Source organism: Gymnogyps californianus, chromosome 2 (assembly GCF_018139145.2).
Source record: "Gymnogyps californianus isolate 813 chromosome 2, ASM1813914v2, whole genome shotgun sequence".
Classification (NCBI taxonomy): Eukaryota; Metazoa; Chordata; class Aves; order Accipitriformes; family Cathartidae; genus Gymnogyps; species Gymnogyps californianus.
This window is the reverse complement of record NC_059472.1, coordinates 150487180-150500077: the sequence shown is the minus strand read 5'-3', so window position 1 is coordinate 150500077 and position 12898 is coordinate 150487180. Positions and strand designations below refer to the sequence as shown.

Sequence of the window (12898 nt, the reverse complement as noted above, 5' to 3'; positions counted from 1 at the left end):
TAAGGCCTCCCATTCCTCAAAAATTTCTAAGCAAGTAAAAATTTCCATTCTTTACACGATCACCTCTTCCTTAGTTTTAAATGTTCACATAAATCACACCAAACTAAGAAAAATCATTTTCTTACACAATTCGGGGAAAACCCTAGACATTCCAAATACAACACTCTCCCCGCCTTTATTTTTCCTCTGCCTACTGAGAAGTTTCTACATACCCAGGGATACTACATTAGGTACCACTAGCTTCACATACTGTGTAACAATCTAAATATGAAGTCAAAGTGCTTTGCAAATCGCAAAGACTGTATTTTACAGGCAACTACAATAAAGAACAGTCCACTGATAGTGCACTGATAGGTGGGAGTGAATGGAGCCATTAAAACAAATATATTTTTAAGTCTTCTGAGAGCCACACACGCAGAAGATGACTAAATGATATATCATGGCGCAGAATGGGAGAGATTCTAATGTAAATTCTATCTTCTGAGCCTTCTGACTACACAAGCGTTGACAAAATTACTGTTTCAAACTTCTTCCTCCCCACCTCTAACCCTGCAGGTTAGAAAAACAGTCCATCACAAAAGCAAAGAGGTACACCATGACTAATCTGTTTAGTACCCTACAAAGGTTAAAGGCTGATTTGCACATGCATGAGTTACTGCAACCTAAACCATCAGTAGCTCTGAACCTTCTCCTACACTATTTTGGTTAAAACCATATGTCATACTCTTTAAAGATCGGGGGGGGGGGGGGGGGGGGGGAGGTGCAGGCGGGGGGGAAGTCTTCCAAAAGCAAGACAATTAGTCCTACACCAAAAGTATCTTGCATGCTCAGAGCCAGGTGGACTGACTTACCAGGGGGTAACTTAAGCTTGTCAAAGCAATACTCACAACATCACATGCTTGTGATGCACATGAACAACAACAAAAAATTGAGCCTCTAGTGAATGATGTAACTTTACATGTTATGTACGTTAGAAAATTCCAAAATTTAGACTTTAATATACATTTATAAAAACAGACACGCTTAATTCCCCTAAATGTATCAAGAAGTATATTACAATTACAAAACTGTACTCCTCAACCAGTCACACTAACAGTCTTAATTTTTTTTTAGACACTGATTATGGAGTGAGATAACTGTTGAATATTTTCATATTAATCATTCTGTTAATAGTCTTTATTTATTTATTATACCCTTCCCAAACTCTACTGAGATAAAATCATTAAAATTTCTTCATGTATTTCTGTAGGTTGCTGAACGCAGATATATTAGTTCATTTCTACTATGAGGTAAAATCATCTCCCTTTTTAAAAGAAAAAACGAGATGAAAATTTACCAGATGGCTTGTTTGAACAGTTTGATATTAGTCACTTCAAAACTTCAGAAAACACCAATGTAGTTAATTTACTGTAATCCCATACCACAGATGCAGTAACACTACACTTTGTTCAGCGTACTCAAGATGTAGTTGGTGACTTTTAAATACTGTAGTGGTCTAAATACACCGCCACAGTGAATCTAATCTGACACGCATTTTCCAAACATGAATTAAGCGCCAGCAACGTACGTATTAAATCAATAAAATCCTTTAATGCCAATTCTATCCAACCCATAAACAGACCCCTCAAACCCACTGAGCAGACTTTCAGCCCCCACATGGTCTAACAGCTCAGCAGCATCCCCTCACCATTTCACACTGTTCCCTGCTGCCCTGGTTCCCAGCCCCAGTACTGAGTCACAAAGCACCTCGAGCGAGTATCAGAGTGGCTGCAGCAGTCACACCCACCTACAGCTGGCTCCGATAGGAGAAACGCCTACTATGTGGCAGTGTCTTCACAAGGAGCCCCTGGGCCTCTCTGTGCTGAGCTGCAGTCCTCCTAGCAGAACTCCCAGGCTGCACACCCATGGGCTTGCCCTGAATCAGGGATCCTGCCCTACCTGAGCTGGCCTCAGCTGCATAAAAACTCATCATGGCTGCTCCAGCAATACCAATTGCCTCGGGTTGCCAGGACAAGCTACATGAGCTTTTACAAGGGCCAACCATAAATACATACCTGATGGTGTCTAGGACAATTACACAGTGTAATTACAGGTGCAGGTTCACCCCCATACCTCCATTTTATTCTATGTGTAATACCGCTCTGCGTTTGGATCAGTACCTGTACTTCAAGGGAATGAGCTTACGAAAGGGCTGCCAAACTGATGTTTGCTGTTGGGAAGCTTCCAAGACCAAAGTAGATGATGCTCTGGAGAACAAGAGTTTTAGGCACTTCATAGAAGTTAAGGGCTTAAAGATCATATGTAAACACCAAAACCGTATCACCAAATTAACTACGTACTAAAACCTTGCTGCCTCAGTATAAAAAGGTACATACCTGCATAGCAGTCACCTAGGAATTCTGACAACCCAGCCAGGCAAGCGTTGCCAGCTCAGGTTGCCAGGGCAAGTTGCCCAAGATCTTTAAAAGGCCACCAAGTTAAAGTGATATGCAGAGAGCAATCCGCAAGTGGAGGTCTACCTCTAGGAAGAAGGGGGGCTCCCCTTACTTGTATGGTAGCTTTCACCATTAGCAAAGCCTAACCCCGAGCCATTTTAAGGTGGCTGTGACTTGCAATCAGCTCTGTGTCTCCAAGCTGCATGCCTGGCAAAGTAGATTATGAGAACAGGATCACTAAGATTAGTGCATATCCCAGAAACAGGTCTGGTAAGGTAGACAGCACACTGCTGTCCCTCAAGACATTCCCTTATAGCACTTCTCACCCTTTCCTCTTACAGCGAGACCTTCCTTACTAGTCCCACTTTCTTCAAAAAACAGGGATAAAAAGACTTGTTTTTAAAATGCTTATTAGCATACCTTAAGATTTAGCAATTGCAAATATACATCTTTGATGCACCATAGGGAAATTCACATTGTGTTATAAATCCTCCAATTCAGTTACAGAACTCCCATGGAAATGTTTACTGCACCATCACTGTGACTTTCCTCAGCTTAATAATTACTTTGGAAGCAGTTAAATCTGGAAAGAGCTATTCCTAACTGGAAGATGGCCAAGAAGGGCATCAGCACTACAGTTACATAAAACTGTAGTGGTGCAATTGTGTGAGCAAGCCTTCAGTAACACTATCTCTAGTGATGAACAGGTCATAGGACAGGTCAGAGTCAAGGTTAAATTATCATAACTATCTTCAAGTCTTTCACACAAAAATCACGTCTTCCTCACTAATGCATGAAAATCAGCAGAAAGCACAAAAAGCATGGTTCTGGGAACCAATTCAAAAACCAGGCTGTGACTTAATGCCTACTACAGATTTGAGATTCTGCCACACCAAGACTCACTTTAACATTTTTGTAAGTAGTTTCCAGATCCAAACTGCTGAATCCAAGACAGTCTGAACTGCAACTAGGCTTCAACACTATGCTGGACTTGGAAAACAGACATAACATAGGGCGGAATAAGAATATTCCATTTTGCAACACAGTCAACTTTCTCTAGTAATTATCACATTTAATTAACGTCTCCACTAACACCACTTCAACTCTTTGAAATTAAGAAAAGTTGAAATTTGGAGTTAGCTAAGGATCAGACTGCTCTAATAAAGCAACTGATTTCTCTCCCTTCTCCCCTGCTGTCTTTCAAGAACAAGCTGAAACTCTTTCCTCTCCAAAACCTATACACCTATACTAGCAACTATAGCATCCATTTGTAACCAGCTAAAATAAATTTTCTTGCTGCTTGATTACAAGAGTCAAATACATCACTGTACATTCCACACTGTCCTCTGGCATCCAAATGTCTTAGCCTAATTAAAACTCTTCTTAGCTCCTAACATTACACAGTATCATAACCATAAAATCTCCAACTCAAATGCACTAATCAGAAGTGAGACACATTAGAGTTATCTTCAAAAGATAATCTACAATCCAGATCAGCAAACAGTACAAAAAACCAAAACTATTTTTCATCCTCTTCAAACGAACATACACTGAGAAATTAGGCAGTAAACAAGTTCACCACCTCCACTCACACCCAAGATTTTAGCCAGGCACAAATAGTAAAATTACAGTAGCTGCAGTAGTACAGTATAGTGTTGCACTGTACAATAGTTAACTTTATACAGTCCAACATAGATAGAGCATTTATGTTTCCTTTTCAGTCAGACACATACCTTGTTAATATCCTAACTCTCCTTTTATCCATAATAAAAAGTGTCAGTGTAGGTAATATAAAGGAAAGTTTACAAATGCTCACCAGCTGGGCTGGAAGCACAAAAAAATGCTCCCGAGCAATAATGAGTGCTGTAACTGGAACTCAACGGCAGTCCTCCCCTCCCCTCCCTCCAGAGGGAACAGGGATTAAGGAAGGGCTTCTTTTCTGTGCCCAGAAACCAGGCATATGGAAAGAAACATTGGGCAGCAGAAAAGCAAGTTCACTGAACTCATTTCAACTCCATACATACTGTTCTATGACTCCACGTTCCACCTCTTAGCTCATATGCAATCAAATTCATTAAACAAGAGACAATATTAGAACTTGAACTTCCTCAACAGAACAAATACTGCCCAACTGACAGACACTAATTATTTGTTAACAGAGAAAACTTAACAGCAAAATAGCTTATGGTAGTGATATTTTATGGGGATAACTAATTAAGATTTGTTTAAACAGTGAAAATTATAGTAACTTATCTAGGATAAGCCTAAATTAAAACATCTGAAGTATATTTCAACTGACATCTTTGTAACTTCAGTGCAAATCTTTGTGCAGAACACTTTATAAAGTTCTGCACATGGGAGGAAAAGTAGTAATACAATAGGAACACAATACCCAGCGTCTCAGCAGTAAATGAACAGCCTATCATGGCCATTTTTATTTGCCACATGTAAAAGTAATAAGACAAAACACAATTTTTCTTCACTGCATTTTTATGTGGCCTGCTGTATTGAAATAAAATATAGCTGCCTTCCATAGGCAACTAAAAGCATAAAAACTTGCAGTTTTTGTAGCAGAGCAACGGCCTCAGAGAATACACCAACTGCGCAGTAACATTTGCCAGAAATTCGTAACATACTAAGTTGAATGCACAGTGCTCTGCCAAAAGAAAGAAAATCTAGCCTGATCACTGTACTGCCCAACTGCCCAATTACATACTCATTATACCCCCCAAAATAACCATTTTATACCAGTCAACAAGTAGCTCTATGAGCAGAAGAGCTTACAAAGCCTCATTTCCTCCCCTGCCCTCCTCTCCTACCACATCTCCTATCCAGGACAGCAAAGTCTGTGCTGTTTTGTAGCGTTTGATTCACAGGATAATCGTCCCAATGTAAAGAAGTTTTCATCTTTTTCTCCAAGTTACCAATCACACAAAATTTCATGGAAATTAGTCTAAAATGTTAGTAGAAACAGACCAAGAGTCATACATACATGGAGTGGGACAAATGACCAATAAGGGATGAAAATGATACTGTAAGCATACAGTTTTCTTCATAATAGAATTTTTCTTCTAAAACAGTAGTAAGAAAATGACACCTCAAGAAGGAAAAGCCAGGAGCAGTAAACCAATGAAAGTCAAGGACTCGTATTGTTTTACTAATGAAATACTCAAAGAGCGCCAAGATATTACTGCTTATTAAAATGAAAAAGATTAGCTTCAAGTTTTATCTTACACATTGCATAACGTAACAGTAGTTTGCTATTTTGCTGTCGTCTGCTTACATTTTTAATTAGATCTGCCCAATTTATTTCAGAAACTGAAGTTTAAATTTAGGGCAAACAGTACAAACTGCTCTAGAAAGAAAACCAGTTATCTGCCCGTCAAAAAGGAAAACAAAAGACAGTAATAAAATGGCTCAAATTGAATTCAAACTTCTGAGTTCTCATGTAACAATTCAGTGATTTACTACTCCAGCAGCTAACAGGCCGACTGTTTTCCTAGGGTTGTATTTCAGTCTAAATAGATGTAACAGCTTGGGTTGTACTCACTGGTAGAACTGACACAAACTTATTTTTGTCCAACCATCCCCTTCTAGTTTGCTCCTTTCCTTGTTACAGGTACAGCAAAATAACTAAATAGTTTTGTGGTTGTTTTCTTCCTCCCCTCAGCCCACCTCCCAGTAGCAGTGAGAAATCACTTTTCAACTTAAACATAGAAAATTATGAGGTTCACTGAACAAGGTCCACTGAATCCACCGAGTTTCTGGAAGATCCAATACTCAAATGTCCCAAGTCATATCCTTCAAAAAAGCCTAAGGGATGAAACATGCATTTCCACTGCACTCTAGACAAATCCCTATCAACTTTCTTCTTCAAAAGAAGACCAGTATATCGGCAGTTTTCTTGATATCTCAACCATTAAAACAAAAATAAGCAAAAGATTGGACAAATAATTTTACTGTCACCTGTAAAAATGTTTATTTCTGAAGAGCAGTAAGCAATATCATTTGAAAGAATTTGCCTGTTTCTCCTAAATTAAGGCAAGTTCCAACCAGCTTCTAAATCCTTCTGATAAGATTCAAAGGTTACTAAAGTAGATACTTTTAAAAAAATTGAAATCTACAAGTTGAATTTACATGACATTAAGAACTACAGGTGGACAACAAATTCTTCAGATTTACATTTGCTATTTCCTCCCTTTGAGTTCAGGTCACCTAATAAAAAAAAATGCTAGCAATATCCTCAACACTGCTTAACATCTCTAAGACACCTACTTTATTTGAGATCAATCGACTTGAAAAAGCAGCTTAAGCAATTTTACCCATGGAAAAATATGAAAAGGTACCATGAACTTTAGCAACACAGAGTCATATTCCTAACTCTCTAGTTCATGACCCCAGAAGATCTCAATGTGTTAAATAGAAAACAAACTCCCTGCTACAGCATCACTGATGACACTCAATTTTAAAGTCTTTTTAATCTTGCAACGCTTATTAACATTATCACATTTGTATTAAGTGGAGTGGGACATTCCTCTAAAAAGAAACTAGAGGTAGTTGAGAATAAAGCCAAATTATGCTTTCATTCATGACTGTAGCTCAGAAAACATTTACATCTCTAAAACAGTGTAAGAGAGTGCACAAGAAAGGTTCCTCTGTCCTCAAATAAGAGCTTCATACAGAAAGGGGCTTTTTAATTATTATGACACGCAAGACAAGAACTGTTAAACTGACAGCCAGAATCCTTACCATGAACTAATAATGATGGTATCTTAACTCCAGCGTGGATCAGCACAGCATATGGGCAATAGACTGAATTTCCCCCTTCCAAGCGCTCCCCAGCACGCCACCAAGAAACCCAAATGAACAGCCCTCCCATGAACATACTGTAATACGGTACTAAGAGATTCAAGTTCGGTAATGGAAGTCTAACAGCACCACAACGATGCACTATCCTACCTCAGGCAACAATACTTCCACAATCCTGATCAACTTGGAGTAAGCAGAAGACTGTCTGCCACTGGTTCATGCCTCAGATTGGTCTAATACCTGCTCAAAAGGTAACAACTCCACTACATAAATACAGCAAGAAAGGTGTGAATAGGATTTCAGGTTATGTCAAATAAAGTATATTAAGGTTTTTAAACTGAGTCATAAGTAGAAACTGACTTTATGGCTAAGCACCTGATAATAAGCAGTTACCACAAAGACAGAGAAACTGTTTGCTTTAAAAGAAAACAGTGTATGTAAAAGTATGCTCAGTGCACATTAAAAAAAAACATTTCACCTCTGTCAGGTCCCCTGAATCTCTATTTCTGCAATCACTGATACACATTAAATGTCAGTAGATAATTCCAATTTTACAAAGATTTTCTCTCAAAACCCAAGAAAAAGAAAAACTAGAGAACTCAAGACATTTCTAAAAAATGTATTATTCATCTGGGATATTTTTAAATTATTACCAATAGGCACATGCTGATATGCTTTCTGAAAATTAGGCTTAAGGGTTACTAAAACTGGATAAACAAATCCCTTAACATGGGGGGGGGGTGTGTTTATAATTTTTTCTTTTCATTCAAGGAGCTTCCCAAAGAACATAAAACAAACACATTGGAAGAAACACTTATGTTTAACAACATACACCTCAGTGACATAAGATGGAAATTGCTTAAGTGCAGACACTTTCTAAAAACTAGGTATTCCAATGTTTTTAAGATTACAAACAGCACAGTAATACTATGAAAGACTGATACACCATAAACTGACATCACTGACAGAACATTGAATAAAGTCAGGGGTTGTGCAAAACAATTTCTGCTTACAAAGAGAAAAAAAAAGCAGTGGCCAGAATATAGCTCTGAGACTACTCCTCCATTTTCTATGTATCAACAACACCAAATTAGTACTCCCACTCAGAAGCTCTAACCATTTAAGCAAGGTACAACAACTTAATCTCCCTGACAAAATCCTCTGAGCAAAAATAAGATTAAATAAGAACAAGGCTATGTTGTTTAGCAATTCTCAATTTTCTTTTAATGGTTTGGGGATAATTTCTTGGGGACAAAGAACTTTAAGCAAAAGATTCTGTGAAGGCAATATTACTTACAAATTAACTTGCAGGAAGGTTTCCATGACTCAGTTTAAAATAAGGAAGATGAAGTCGCAGCTTTTTCTGAACATAGGTAGTGCTATGCAGCAACAAATGCTTGCAGCCTTAATCCCATCTTAAAAGTTTCCTTCATTTCAATTGCGCATACACCACACAGAATCAGCAACTCTACAAGTACATGGTGTTGTAGAATGATTAAAAAAGGACTCTCTATTACAAAACACTACTGCAATCCTGCAACAAGGTTAGTCACAGACATAACTGTCACACTTATATCCTTAATAAAAAGGCTGTGGCACAATCAATGCCTAACCACATTAAAAAAAAGGCAAGAACAAAAAAGACACTGTATATCTCCCTTCTTAAACATGTCTTAAAAATATTAACTGTAAGTTACATTATCTCAAATTTGTATCTCAAGATACATCAAATTTGACTACCCTCCAAAGGCATGCAGAATATTGTCTCATTCAGTTCTATTCTATTTTTATTTTGTAGGCTAACACAAGAAAGCCTTATTCGTCCTCCAGTTACTTAATAACCATATCTGACAAGAATCAAGCTCCACTTCAATACAAGATCACTGCTTAAGTGCTATTAATATTTGCCAGTTGAAGAGAACTTTGCTTCTCTTCTAAGACTACAGCAATGTCCATGAAATTTTTATAACTTATCACAAATGAGCAAGATAACTTGAAAATATTTAGTATTAGAAGCAGCAATTGCTCAATAAATTTTTACATGATAACTTGTGAAATGATTAGGCTTAGACAAACTACTCTTTCAGTTCAGGACATGCTATGCCACTGATGTATTTATTACAATATAGATACGCAACAAGTATAAGGATTTTAATTTTATACTTATCTAATCTTCAACTGGGAATTGTTTTTGAAAAGAAGCGATACTAATAACATTCTGAAAAAAACCAAGTCAAACCAATTTCTGCCACATAGAAGTTCTTCATTAAAAAAAGGAATGCTGGCCCAGGGCTCAGGGTAGGAGGGGAGTCGGCAAGCAAGGATCAACCTAAGAATTTTTTTATATATATATATATATATATAGTGTTGTGGTTTTAATAGGACAGATTCACAGCCTGGAATGTGTGCTGTCACATTGTGTGCTTTCACTGTGTGTGATTTCAGGCTGGATGTTTAGCTCACCTTAATAAAGGTATTGTGCAATAGGGTTTTCAAATATCTAAAGCACAGGAGGTGAGAAGACAATTCTTCCCTCTTCCCATTAAATAATTCTTAAATATATACTTAAAATTCAACTAGTCTTTCCTGGAATTTCCTTACTAGAGGAAAATATGCCTCTCCACAAAAGCTAAAGTTATGTTTACAAACTGAAAAATCTATCTTACAATTGTCTGGTTGCCTAAGTGTCTCATTTTATTTCCCTAGTTAAGTACACACTCTCAAAAGGACTATACAGAGACTGCAATCATTAGTATAGGCAGTGTTTTGCCAGTAAAAGAGGTGAACTTTACGCTACCTCAATTTGAAGAGAATAATAATATTTCTTGTATTAAATCAAGTAGAAATAGTATTCTTTCAAAAGAAATGAGCGGTCTTGAAAATTAAGTCTGTGCTAACCTGTCAGCGGCAGGTGTCTGAATCAGCAAACTACTCAAACTACTTAACTAGAAGACATCTGAACTCCCACTGATTTTATTCAAGGGGGACACCTGACATGAACACACCATCATCCAGAAGAACATAATTATGTGAAATAAAAACAGCAGAAAAAAAATAGTTAAAGCACATTACCCAATTTGTACAGAAGAGTTTATGCACAAATATGCATTATTTGTAATTATATGCCTTAATTTAAAAAGTATTCTTTGGGGTTTTTCCACATTTGGGAGTGAATAGGTATGTTTGAAACATAATCAATGAGATAAGCACAGCAGATCATAATTTCCTTTCCCTGTTTTTTCTACTGATACATATGAATAATTTATAACACTGTTACTCTAACAAACTCAGTAACAAATCTACCTAGGAAAGCACTGAGGAAGACTGTTGCTTTGGAGGACATAAAACAGCATGATATTTAAGAAATCTAGGAAACCAAGGGAGAGGAACTAATCTGTGTAACTGGGATGGAGTTGTAAATATTGGTTCTTAAAAATATTTTCAGAAAGCCCAACATGCCTAAATATAGCAGATTTCTATGATAATATGGTGAAATACAGAATGTTTCTCTTTCAAAAGGAAGAAACTTAAAAAAAATTAATCTTACTAGGGATACTGAAATTCTTACAGCAACAGCTGTAACAGGTTTGAAAAAGAGGCAGGAGGGATTTTTTGAAAAGTTTAACTATGCTGAGATCTTTTCCATAAGAAAGCGCCAATACTGGCAATTTAACACAGTTACTAGATTCAAACTAAGTTAAGTCTAATAGTAACATGCCCATTACTATGGATACTTTTTCAAATCATGTTTTCTTTTAACAAAAAGGCTGATCTTCAGATTCCTGAAATAAGCAGATTAAAGAGCGCTACTGTCAAAACCAACATCACTGAAATCTTCTCAAATCTTTAAGTACAGTTACAGAATAAATTTGAAGCTCTCACTTCACTAAAACAGGCCTGAAATTATTCACATTTTTACTAAAAAAAGTATATTATAACAAACATTTTTAAGTATTAGCTGATTGCATTTTGTTTCTGCAGAAATTAATGTGCATGTTGACAGTTTATATTTTCATAAGCTTTTCTCTGGTAGGCAGCTTCTCAGACAAAACAACTGTACGGAGTAGTGACAGTGCCAATTTTGAAGTACGCTCTTCAAGGGAAAATAGCAAGTAGTAGTAAATTCAAGATGCATGGTATTTGGGATTAAAAAACACATACAAAGATGACACAGTTAAATACATTTTCTTCCTCTTAATTTATCGAAGTGATTCAACATCATTCCCCTTTCAGGACCCACTAGGTAGGAACTTCTATTCTATTAGGTGAGCTCTATACACATGTAAAAGGAGATGTGCCTCCAAGCTCTATTCTTCCCCACAAACATGGCAGCATTTGGGGTTTTAATCACCTGCCCATGAGGAGGCACAGATGAGCCATTTTCATTTACACTTTGAGTAGCTATGTCAACTCTCTAAAAGTAAGAAAATGGTAAGAAGGAATTTCATGTTATCAAATGAACTGGACCCACAAAAAAAAAAAACCAAACAAAAAACCCCACACAAAAACCAAACAAACAAAAAAAACCCAACCCACACTGATTTTATGGTAGGAATTTCCTGAGCCACAAAATCATATGCCTTCAAACCACTGCCTCCTAAAACCAGAGGAAGTATGAACTGATTAAACACATGCAGCTAACATTTTTTAACCAAATATATAAACATACAAAATGACACAGTGTTTTCATAACATACAGCTTTTTCTGCATTTTTTAAAACAAATATCACAAATATTTAAAAAAAGGGGGAAATGTAATTTGACAAATTTCTTTAAAATTCCTTTATATTTTCTTCCCAGTAAGAAGCTATACTAGTTTAACTGTGATCAGGCTTTATTATTATTATTATTCAAAATGTTAGTAAAATTACTGCAAAAAGGATCTGTGACCAATTTCCATTCAATATTGGCTTAAGATTTAAATGAAACTGGTTTAATCTTTATATAAGCAGAAGTAACATAGTTTATCCTGCTTCTCATCTCATCCTGTAGCCATCTTAGTCTCTAAGCCCAGATCTGTTTCTCATACTCACAGCCAAAGCTAAAGCTAAGGACAGGAATCAGAAAAATGGATAGCAAGGAAGCAGATGTCACTGTCAAGCCCTCATCCTATGTCCAATTAGCCTCTCTGCTTCCTTTATGGTCACAATGAATTACAAGAAAAATATCCAGATAGGTCAGCAGACTTCATATGGAGCCACGGAAAAAAAAAACGACTACAGTTTCATTCCGTTAATTCATTGTGTAGCTTGACTTTATTATCTTATATATTTGAAAGCTGTCCTGGCAAAGACTGTTGACTATTTAAAGGAAGGCTTTATTTAATAAATGTTACAAGTTCTTTCTGCCTATAACATGGCTCTTCAAGAAGTTCTGCAAGACACAATAACAATTTCTGTTGAGTGAAAACTTCTGTATCAGAATTCAGGAGAAAATAGATTCTAAATCTGTTTTAACTCTCAGTACACTTAAACTAAAACCTTAACTGTAGTAAATAAGAAGAAAAGATGTGGAAATGGAAACAACAGAATTTGACAAACCTAAACCAGCTTTTAAATGTAACCCCATCCCTTTGGAGGAGGGGGGGGGGGAAAAAAGATAAGAGAATTTTAGCTTCTTTATTCTCTAAATTCACTTCACATTATCCTGCATAA

At 36.7% G+C, this 12898-nt stretch overlaps 1 protein-coding gene across 4 annotated transcripts in view; it reads right to left on the bottom strand.

Moving 5' to 3' along the window:
* The window catches only part of WAC (WW domain containing adaptor with coiled-coil), a 63142-nt gene that overhangs the window by 37961 nt on the left and 12283 nt on the right, over window positions 1-12898 (bottom strand). The window lies entirely within an intron of this gene.